Here is a 12,543-nt window from a genome sequence, read left to right as displayed (position 1 = left end):
AATCTGGACGATTTATAAATAGCATAGTATAAATTTTAATGCATTGAATATACGATGAGATAATACAGATTATACATATAGATTTGATATTGCTTTGCTATTGAAGAATGCAAAATTGATATATCGGTTTGTCCGAAAATACTTCGAAGTTATGCAAAGAGCAGAAAAAACTGTGCTGTTATTGAAGTATAAATGTTTTCAAATGGAGTCATATATATATATAAATAGCGCTAGATATATCCTCTAGACATAAACTACTGTTATTTTCACACAGACTGTATGTCGCTGTTAGAACGTATTCTATATATTAGCTATTTCGATTTCACAAAGAGATCAGATATATTATTTTCAACTCTACAAATTTAGTTGCATGATTAAGAGCTATAAAAAAATTTATATCTTTTTCAACTACAACTAAAAATTGTCATAATTCTAAATTTATTATCTTAATAATTTATTTATGGAGATTTCTAAATTTTTTTAGGAATGTGACAAACTTTCTTCGTCAACTTGCTCCTTTGGATAATAAACGACAAAGAAAAATAGAACAAGCCTCTTTATAAAATAGTATACGTCAATTATTTCGCATACTAAGTATTGGTTTCGAGAATTTACGCGCGTTTCGTCGAGAATTCATGTACTGACGCGAGCGATCACCATAATTCACGTCTTGCATTGTTAGCCTTAAGGACGAAGCGTATCGCTGCCACTCGTAAGCTAGGCATGTCCGTTTCGTTGCAAACCGATCGGACTTGACTACTTTTTCTTCGCTTAATGCCGACGATCACGGTCGTCGTGTCAATTAACGCGACTGCGCGATAAACGTGCGGGCCGAAGAATGAACGCCCTCGTTTTTAATTGAATCGGCGCAAATCGAGAACCGGCCCCTCGCAGCCCGCCCGCTCGGAATGTCCATTAAACGACTGATCGTTTCAGATAGAGAAAGTATCTAGAGCTGTTTTATAATGGAGCTCGATCGCGCGAGATAACAGAATTACGTTTCGAATCGTCGTCGAAAGCACGACCATGTTCGAATGAAGATTGTGACGAGTACTTCGATTCACGAATCAGACAATCAAGGCGGGAGTCGTAAAATTAAAGGAAATATTTTTATATCGAAATGACAGAGATGTGTGTGTGCAAGATTTAAAGATAGAATTTTAAGATAGAAGGGATAAACATTGGGGGGAAATCTGGACATTAGAAACTTTGAAAAATATTGTGGAAGTAACGCGTGTTTGAAGACCTATAATTCTTTCAAATGCATTACTAATTATCACGTTATATTCTAATGTATTTTTTAAATAGATACATAACTAAATTATTCACAGTTACTTTAAACTAAATATCTATCTACGCACTCTGACGTTGTAAATCACGAAAATTTTCACAAAAGTATTACATATGATCCATCTCTTATTTAAATATCTTTTTTGATAAAAAAATCTCTGTATATAAATTTATAATTTATTTTTTAGATATATTATTTTAGATGCAATGCAAGAGATAGTCCATGCGCCGAACATACAGATGTATGATTTTTATTCAAATTTCGAGTAATTGAGATTACTGCGGTTAATTTTTCGGCGCGGGGCGTCGCGGTGATTTCAACGCGCGGCGTCGTGTCCGTCGGATTCGACGACTTACCGGCGCCAGCGAGATAACTCGTCAACCGCTTGTGACAGAGAGAAGCACGCGATTGGATTTCCGCGATAAAGTCCGCCAGCGTGCAAAAGTTAAAAAAAGAAAAAAATATTTTAACGAGCGTTTTAATTGTCGCGCGAACCTCGCGCCTCCGCACGGCCGCAGATAAGCAAGTTACACACAAAGCGAGATAATAAATTATGGCTATTTTAATTGCCGTCCGTTCTTCCGCGAGAGAGCTCCAAGTCGTGGCTCAGGCCACGGCGATAACGGCATGCTCGGCCCCGCGCGATATTCTATCCACCAATCCTCTAATGATTTATCGTCGTAAGAACGGCCGTTAAATGTATTTCGCGGATTCGACTTTTGAGATGGGGCCCCGTCCAGGGCGAAATGAGTCACTTAATCTCAATCAGATTTTTTTTTGTCCGTCCATACTTGACCAAAATGAGATGCGCTTAGGAGTTGTTAACATCGCATTATTAATAACAAATGCTATACGATCGTAATTATTAATATATTACAAAATCGCAAGTGTACGAATAAATCACACGTTTTTCTCTATAATATTAATTGACAGAAAATAGGAAATAATATATGAGTAATTTTATATTGCGCGTTGTTTTTTTTTCTACGTGAGATTATTTCCTGCAATCGCGTCAGTGTTTTTGGCAAAAGAACATTGATTAATGCATTTGCGAAATAATCGACATTGCGAAACTGCGGATGGACGGCAAAAAACCTGGTATACTCGTTTAAGCTTACTCGGTCTAATTAGATATAGAGAAAGCAAACGGGCGAATGTTCCCTATGCGAGCGTTCATGCTATCGTAATTAATTAGCCCCGGGGAATTATTTACCTCCCTCTCTCATCCGACTAAACAAATTGCAGAAGTATTAGAAAATCCGACACGTAAACTGTGAAAAAAGAAACCGCTGTTTTGTGCCTTCCTTTTAGAAGAAATCACTTTCACGCCTACATTGCTTGGAACATTTATATTAACGAAAAAGATTGATAGATTTTTATCATACTTTTCTATAGTCTAAATATTGCCTGTATAAACAGTGAGTATTTAAATAAGTATTTATTAATTTAAAGTTACATAAAATTTAAATAAAAATTTTTAATTTTTTTAATAATAATTTAATATCTTTCTTAATAATTTTTGTTCAATAATTGTTTTTAAATGTAAAAAATGGTTATATATATATATATATATATATATATATATATATATATACACACACACACACACAAGTTGACGGTGGCTATTGTATCCTCGTATAATCGTAATAAATTTGTTCGTTCTTTATTCTTTAATTTTTAAGATTTCTTTCTTTCTCGAAATTCTAAATATTTATTTATTAATTATACTGATTAATTCTAATTAATTCTCGTATTCCATACATCATTCGTCAAGACGATCGCAATTAAGTAAACGTCCGTGACGCGAATTATGCTTCACTATCGCAAATGTCCCGAGATCGCTTTCATAAGTGGAACATGTAAAACGCGATTGGATGCCGTCGTGAAATATCGCTTTTAATAGTGCGCACATTCGTTGTGTGCTCTCTCGTCTTAACTATCACCGATTAATAACGAATAATTCCAGCCGCGACTATTAATTACAATCAACAATCCGCCGCATCACGATTTTCTCACGATCGCGGAATAATGATGGAAAATGGAAAGGGACAGTCGACCAATAAATTCCTCGCATTTCTCTGCTTTTCGTAATTTTCGTTTCGCGCCTGTGACGACAGCAATTACGCTTTCCAATGACAAACTCGTCGTGTATATCAATCGCATTTAATTAGTCGTCGACAAACGCTTAGTACTATGATTGTGTGGGCGCGGGAATAAATCGCGGTAATGTACATACAAGAAGTATCGACAACGCGACATCATTGAATCCGATGAATTCTCTCTCTCCCTCTCTCTTATTTTTTTCTGTCTGTATTTTTCACGAAAAAGTTCATGCTTAAATTAATCGTTAACGCCGGAAAAAATATTTGTGAGTTGCAATTAAGCCTAAATCATAACTTTGTTCTGCGAATAAATCTTGAAGAAAATGGCAGTAAATATCTACTTCTACCTTAATAACTAATATTTGTCAATGCTTCTTTAGAAATTTTGAGTGTCTCGAATAAATAAATCTGTAATTAAAAGCGAAGAGAATATTCGATTTCGATCATATTCTTATACATTGCATATATCATAATACAATTATTGACAGCTATTGTTTAACTTTACTCTCCTATTTTATTAAAATTCGAACTTGAACGAGCTGTTCGAATTTATCAAATATTGATTAAAATTTATTATGTACAATTTTATTTATTTGTAAGGCTGATATGATTTTTCCTAAGATTTCAGATCTTCGATTTTGTGAGTTTGCAATGACAGATCGTCTGCGTAAGGAGTAAATGAAACAGTTGCGTTTGACAGTTGACGTTTTAACTGGACATCGTTCGCATCATTGACATTTTCGGTGAATCTAAACACGCTTTTCCGAAAATAAGAGAATAACGGCGAGAAGAAGAGCACGATATCTAAAATCTAAATAAATATTTCGCTTTTTAACGGGTATATATCGTACCTTCTGATGCGATCTACGTACGTATCGAAAGTCCGGTGTCGCACACGTTTTCATTGCGATCTCTCACCGCACAAAATCTTATCGAACGTGTGCTCTCTTCCTATACATCGACGAAGAATTTGACGTTTTCGCATATGCGAATCATGCGCTTGTATAATATTATTGTGTAGTATTTCTATATTTTAAATCGTGTATTACGACATAAGGCTTTGAGATGTCAAAGAAATGACAACACCGAGAATTGTTAATATACGTTCTTCAAACATGTATGACAAAATTTTTGAATTTGTAATAGCTACGCTGTAACAGTCTTCGATCTGTAAAAATTTCGACGATGCCTGTCACGATCAAATGATTTTTCGTATCATTTATCTTCGCGAAATAATCGATTGCTAGGTGCCAATGTGATTAATATTTAAGATAAATTTCCTTGAGCGGAAAGTAAGAGCGGAAAGTTGAGATTGGTTAGCATTGACTAACGTAACGTCGATCGGCATGAGAAGAAATCGTAATACTACATTGTGAAACGAAAGCCGATGAGAGATTCCTAAATTCTTAGCGAAAGCCTGCTACTTGCAACGTGTTGAAAATTCGAAATAATACCGTAGAGAATCACAAGTGGGACATACATGAAGAAGAGATGCTTTTTAGACACTATTCTTTTCACATGCTAGCTAGCGTAGCGTTAGACAGGAACCGTAATTAGGAACAATTTCAACGCCTTTTTCGGTACATCAAATATCTTCAGTCTGAACGATACACATTGAAGTCACATGGAGGAAGAGAAAGTAATTTCTTACGCGGCATGATTTATAGACAGAGTATAACAGATTGTGCGTATTTTTAGAACGAAAATTCAACGTTGACGAATTGGAAGAACTAATTAATACATGACAATTAGCACTTGGATTTTGATCTCGTATCATCCCGATTTAAATTTAGTTCGATATTTATTATGCGGATTCGAAGTTGCAAAATTTTTCATTTTTCTCTCTATTTCTCTTGTTAAAAAATCACATTTATTTTGACGCACGAATCAAAACGCACAATATAATCATTAATAAATTAAAAATTGAAGTATTAAAGTGATTTGATTCGTAGAGAATTTCAAATCAAATTATGACTAATATTTATTATTCAACGAGTTTTAGAAGTTGGCGAAAAGACTTTTACAGATGTGTAAATTATTTTGTGATATCCTTATAATTTTTATTATTTTCTTGATAACAGCGCAATTTATCAATTAAACTTTACGACCCAATATTTTGATGTTATAAAACAAATGGCGTGTCTTTCACTTTAAGTAATAAACTGAAAAGATACAAGAATTACGTTGACGTTTAGCGTTTTCACTACATCATAAGATTTTCGGCCTATCACGAAGAAGAAACATTTCAGCACTCTTGGCAACACGCTACCACGATATTGCACGACGAATTTTCCACTCACTGAATAACGACCAACAAAATGCTAACGCAAAACGACGTATATAAAGATAACACCTCTGAACCACGTTAATCAAGATGACATTTGACGATGACGAGAGCATGAGACGATGGGAAGATAACGTCACATACCTGGGTTCATATCCCGAAAGCTCTCGATTTCCCTTTTAGCCGGCAGCCAAACTCGCACCCTTGGATTCTCACTGTACTTTCAAAGCACACGATCTTTTGTTTTCGGCCTAGTAGGGAACCTCGTCGATATAAACAGCGTCCAGCACTTTCCAGCACTTTTAATCGAGTTTCCACTATTTTGCGCAGATCGAGGAACCACGGACGGAGGAAGCGCGATAGGAACGTAGAAAGGAACGATATTGGAGCACACACAACACACAGTCTTCGAGGACCGTCCGTGAGCCAACGAGCGAGTTCATTATTCGAGCACCGATGAACCTCTCTGACGTTTCGTAGCATCGACTGACGTACGTCACAGCATATTTGACAATCTACGGATCGGATACCAGAATTCATCGAACAGTTAAGACGATCTCTTTCACTGCTCTTTGCATGGAATAGTCTCTCAGTGAGAGATTTCTCACTTTAGTAATATATATTCGATACACGCGTGGAGAAAAAAATATATACCCTGGTATCGGTGACTCCTTGGTCCCTAAAACTTAGTTTCTTCTCGGCACCAATCAATTCGCACAATCGAATGGAGACACATTCAATGCATTAACATTGTTTCCATGCAAGCTGCAGCAATTGTTTCTGTTTTTGTTTGGACTTGAAATCTTTCTTCTTTTTCAGCTTAATAGGTATTTGTCTCAGATATTAGGATACAATCCTTCGCTTTCTTTTAGATCCTTTCTTCCAGTAACAATAAGATTCTCTTTCTGTATTGTTGTTTGCCTTTCATATATTCTTCTCATTACGACTAAACGAACGAACGAAAACAAAAGACACTAACACATTAGTTTATCCGGAAAAAGCAACCCCTCGCTGAGCGCGAACACGCGTGCGAAACCGACGAGGGGGTGGCGAGAGTGACGTCTGTTCGTAGCGCGATTACGGGTAACGCTCTCGCGCGGGCTCTCTCCTCTCTCACGCACCGAATAATATTTTAATGAAGGAAAGGCCGGACAGAGCGAAGTGCCCACGTCGGGTCGCGCCGCCGAACTGTGGGTTTCCCCGCCCCTCCGCGGCCGGATGCTTCCGCCCCTCTCCAAGCAGAGTAAGTGAAGTGCGCTCACCAGCTCAAACCATTTCCCACCATCGACCATCAACCATCTCCACTGTATGCCGTGCCGCTACCACGCTTCTCCCTACTCTGGCCCACGGAGTGAGAATCGCCCAGCGGGAGGTCACGATAAGGGTGAAGCAACGTGGCCAACCACGATCAGCAAGGCGTGGTTTGCTAGGCTGTATACTGGATGCTGCGTCTGATGGGTTTGCAGGTCTGGTGGGGATGACAGCTGCGCCGCGTCTCTGAGCGCTTTGCTTCATGTGCCACTACCAAGGGGAACCGCCGCCGCTGCCAGCACTACTTCCACTACCGCCGCTGCCTCCACCACCTTTGGACACCACCACTATCACCACCTCCACCAGATTACGATCACGATCGAGTATATCGCGCTTGTCTGGAAAACCATGAAGACGGCACCGTCTGAACGCGAATAGAGCGCAGAAGCCGAGAACGAGGACGTCGCCGGTGGTATCTGAGAGTGGGGGAGGGAGAGCGATAGAGAGGGAGAAGAGGCGCGATCTCGCGCGCGCGTCGTTGGCACTCTCCTCCGCCGGCCCCTGCACCGACTTCCCGGATATCTTTCCGGTAAACTTTCCTCTTCGCGCCCGGAGTAGCCCCGATGCTTTCTCCGTCTCACTCGCTCTGCCTCCAGTTACGCGTCCGGACATATCGTCTGCCGTGCGGCTCGATCCGCGAGATCCAGGATTTCCGAGCGGCGCGCGGGAGACGTCGATGACACCGCCACGGTTACGTCGTCAGACCAAAAGAATTCATCCGTCCTTCCTTTTCCTTCTCGTCTTTCTTTCTTTTCGCCCATTTCCTTCCGACGAAATATAAGACGCGGGGTTAACAATCGTGAAAAGTGTTTGCGCGTCCTCGAATATCGATAAACTTGTGTTGATTGCGTGGTTTTTTTTTAGATAGTGATAAAAAGTTTAGCATAAGTTTTCGATTGATATTATGAAACCCAACGTGCAAAAACTTCATAAAATGTTCTGTATCAAGAATTCTCGATCGGATATCTCAGCGATTTCTTTCAATATATCACACGAGGTTACACATAATGTTCAGTTATATGTCTGATGCACGATTATTTTCACGCGAAATATCTTTTTAGAATGAGTAAATGTGTGCTGCATCATCATAAACTTTATACGAAATTGTGTTATCAAATCTATAACATCTATAATCTAAAGCATTATAATTTGTATTATAAGTTCAAAAATTCTGCTGTTCCAATTTTTTATAAACATAATGCTACATATATTAATAGCACTGCATCAACATTATGAGTGAGACAGAATAAAAAATATTAGATATATATAATGTGAGTATATATAATATAAATACATCTCTTAATAAATTCATCACAGTTCTCTAATTCGAAGAGTAAATCTCTTTATCTGCGATAAAAAAATTAAACTGTGCACAATTGATAGAGTAAAAGTGACTATAATCTGTTATATTGACAAAAAAAGACAATGAGCAAAAAAAAAGATTAGAAACAATTTTTAATTTAAAGTGATGAATTTGTTCTAGTGCAATTTTAAAACAAAATTATTTCTCAACGATGGCTGTATTAAACTGAAAATTTTACCGAAAAGAGCTCTTGAAATCAGAATATGGCTCCGCCATTTTAGAACTACAATGTTGCTAACTGTAAGGTGTACAACTGGGAATCATTTATAAGCAAAAAAATAGCGACGCCAAGTAAAGAAATATGAAAAATTATGAGCAAATATCAACGAATATTGAAAAAGCATTAATAAATAAATAATTTTATAAATAATTAATTACTAAATAGTTATAATTAATTAATAATTTTATTTAAATAATTACTAAGCAAAAATAAAAATTAAGATCTTTTCATGCTCATTCACTGATTCATCGTTTGTAATTGATTACTTGTTTGCTTAATTAAACTCGAATAACATTTATTTAATACAATAGATGAATATGATAGATAGATTGAATAAAAAATAAAAAAATCATCACTTAAATGTATATTTTAACTTTTATTAAGGTTTCTCTGACTCTTTATTAGCGATGTACTGATTATTATCAGAATCATCAGACACGAGAGATCATATGAGTTTTTTTGCGAAATACATTGAAAGAAATAAATTTCTTTGAATTGCGATTAATTCGTGAATTAATAAATAAATTCTAAATCTTGGTCAATCGTCGTAAAGTCCATTTGCGCTAAATGTAGGACAAATGCAGTTATATACGAGTTATACAATCATTTATTAATGCAAGATAACAAAAAACAGTTTTCGGCGTATTTTGCTGCTAATCTATATTATTGAACATAAATGATCACATTCAAAAAAACTTATATATTTCAATATATTTTGCGAGAAAAAGATTTATGATTTCTCGCTTTGTCGTAATTCAATATGACACAGAAATCTTACAAAAATTTTATAAATAGCAATAAAAGTAATAAGTAGACAATCAAATCATTTTTTCGTAAAAAATAAAACATTAAATTCCATTAGATTATTCTACCTTGGATACCTGATAACTGCAATGTTGATTCGATAGATTTTGTAGAGATAGAATGTATTATACAGGATGTCTGGTAATAGTCACGCCAACCGTCGTGTGCAGATTCCTGGGATCATTTGGAGATGATTTTTCCTCAGCGAAAATGTCGAGGGAGGTTATTATTTTTTGCATGTTTCCAATTTTTGCCATCATGTATCTTTGTAACTAAGCCCTAAAATTCTATTCAAGTAAACTCTACCTGAAATTAACTGAAGAATATGAATTTATTATTATTTTATTTCCACAAGGCTTCGTTTGCGAAAAACCCTTTATTTTCAATCGCTTATAACTCGAAAATTATTGGTGTCTCGACATTTTTGTTGAGGAAAAATCGTCTCCAAATGATCCCAGGAATCTGCACACGACGGTTGGCGTGACTATTGCCGGACACCCTGTATACATTCAAACAGCATTTTCACCAAAAAAATGCACTATTTATCTCTATTAACTTGTTTTACTTGATGTAAACCACTACGTATTACACACAAATAAAATATCATTATCAGCGTGTAAGATAATGATAATGATAATGATAATTTTATTTATATGTAATACATAGTGATTTACATCAAGTAAAATAAGTATATAGTACAGATAAATAGTACTTCTCTCTTACCTGTTTCTAACTTCGACAAATTCAAAATCAGACAAATTTGTTTTTCACAAATAATTATTAAATGTTTCACACATTCACTATTAGATAACACATTACGAGAACTCTATCTCTCTCTTTTAATTATATAAATACTCTATTTCATAGAAACTTATTAAAAATATTCGCACTACTTATTATTGTACATTTCTTTTTTTTTTTTTACTTGCCATGTCTACTCTCGAAGGAAGCACATTTATACAATGAAAACACGTGGCTTTTTTTTTATTTTATACTGCAATCCCCCCTTCATTCTTGTTCCTATTGGTTGATAATTTCCGTTCAACCAATAAGAATTGATATTGGATTTTTAAGTAAAAAGATTTCTTAAGGTGTTTTCATATCCGGAGTTTCACAGTCGGAGTTCTTTCTTAACAGTTACAAAGAAATTTTGGTGATAAAAAACTTTTGTTCCTAAATCGTGTTTTTGAAGAAAAAATGAAAATATGTGCACTTAATTACGAATCTTCACGAAGCTTGTAATCTAATAAATATTATTTAGTAACAAAGTAATGACTATTAAAAACTTTAATGTAAAAGAGATCACTATTAAATTCTGAAACTTTTTAAAAATATATATTTAAAATAAACGGGCTATAAGAGCCGAACGCGGATGTTTGTGCATTAGTTATAGCGAAAATTAATTTTTTGTTATAGCTTGATAATTGGGCACAACATTTTGCTTGGTTCCTATCCAAGGCTTTATTTTGAAATTAATCTCAATTAGAGATTTTTTAAATTCCATATTCCTCTCTGACCCTCCTAAAAAGATATAGGCGAGAAAAATATCGATCCGAAATCGCTTGAAAGACTCGGATTCGATTCCCGATTCAGCGACTTCGGACCGATATTTTTCTCGCCTAACATATCTTTAGGGGAGTCAGAGAAAAATGGAATTAAAAAAATTTCGAATTGAAATTAATTCCAAAATAAAGTCTTGGCAATGTACCAAGCAAAATGTTGTGCCCCGTGTACAATTATCAAGCTATAACAAAAAATTAATTTTCGCTATAACTAATGCACAAACATCCGCGTTCGGCTCTTATAGCCCGTTTATTTTAATGTATATTTAAAAAAAGTTTCAGAATTTAATAGTGATTTCTTTTACATTAAAGTTTTTAAGTCATTACTTTGTTACTAAATAATATTTATTAGATTACAAGCTTCATGAAGATTCGTAATTAAGTGCACATATGTACATTTTTTCTTCAAAAACACGATTTAGGAACAAAAGTTTTTTATCACCAAAATTTCTTTGTAACTGTTAAGAAAGAACTCCGACGGATATGAAAACACCTTAAGAAATCTTTTTACTTAAGAATCCAATATCAATTCTTATTGGTTGAACGGAAATTATCAACCAATAGGAACAAGGATTAAGGGGGGATTGCAGTATAAAATGAAAAAAAAGCCACGTGCTTTCATTGTATAAATGTGCTTCCTTCGAGAGTAGACATGGAAAGTAAAAAAAAAAAAAGAAATGTACAATAATAAGTAGTGCGAATATTTTTAATAAGTTTCTATGAAATAGAGTATTTATATAATTAAAAGAGAGAGATAGAGTTCTCGTAATGTGTTATCTAATAGTGAATGTGTGAAACATTTAATAATTATTTGTGAAAAACAAATTTGTTGAATTTTATTACTTTTATAATTGCGTATGAAGATTTCTAATCGATTTTTGTTTATAATTAATATGAAAGATTACATTTTCTCATTCGATTTTTTTGTAATATATATTTTAAAATTATTCTAATTTCAATTATTTTAATTTTCTACGACTTTATATAAAATTATATGTATATTCATTATTATGGCATATTATGAAACGTACTTTCTCTCGACATTCGAATAGTAAAAATACCTTTTTCGTTAATATCATCGACTATATGTTTGCAACATAGATATTAGTATTGAAAAATTAGCATAATTCTATTAGGTTATCACGCACGAGGTCGACGCTTAGCAGGTCGAAACCTGACCTCACCCTCACGGATCCCCCAAGGACAGGTACGATGGGAAAATGTTTGGTTCATGTGCGTGCACATGGCTTTACCCCCGGCGGTTGTCGCGTGTGCATCGAGTATGTTCCTCTGATGGAAGGGGCTATTCGACTCCCTCAAGAACTCGAAGGGCATACTCTCGGTTCGACCAATGATTCTCGCACGCGGCACGCGACGAACGGCAATGGTTGCTACGTAAAAGCAAATTCTTCTTCGGGAAATCGGGAAAGACTTGTAGCAGAGAGAGAGACAGAGAGAGAGAGAGTGACATTGAGATCGGCGCGACAGAAGAAGATATGGAGAAAGTTATGGGGGGAACAGCGAGGAACTTGGACACTCCGTCGTCCACATCATAACTTTTAAATCGTAGGGAAACCAGATCTCTATCAGACAGTCAGGCGCCACT

At 35.5% G+C, this 12,543-nt stretch overlaps 1 protein-coding gene across 10 annotated transcripts in view; it reads right to left on the bottom strand.

Moving 5' to 3' along the window:
- The window catches only part of Zfh2 (Zn finger homeodomain 2), a 386,236-nt gene that overhangs the window by 131,306 nt on the left and 242,387 nt on the right, over positions 1 to 12,543 (bottom strand). Inside the window, exon 1 of one of the 10 annotated variants that reach the window (XM_083034262.1) lies at positions 5,822 to 7,132. The exons of the other annotated variants lie outside the window; for them this stretch is intronic. The gene's annotated coding sequence lies outside the window, so the exon portion shown is untranslated. Of the gene's footprint in view, positions 1 to 5,821; positions 7,133 to 12,543 lie in introns of those variants that run through there. 10 annotated transcript variants of the gene reach the window in all.

Source organism: Prenolepis imparis, unplaced genomic scaffold (genome assembly GCF_030444845.1).
Source record: "Prenolepis imparis isolate NDT839.2.m4 unplaced genomic scaffold, iyPreImpa1.0 SCAF_3, whole genome shotgun sequence".
Taxonomy (NCBI): domain Eukaryota; kingdom Metazoa; phylum Arthropoda; class Insecta; order Hymenoptera; family Formicidae; genus Prenolepis; species Prenolepis imparis.
The sequence above is the reverse complement of the archived record's forward strand: the minus strand, read 5'-3'. Positions and strand labels throughout refer to the sequence as shown.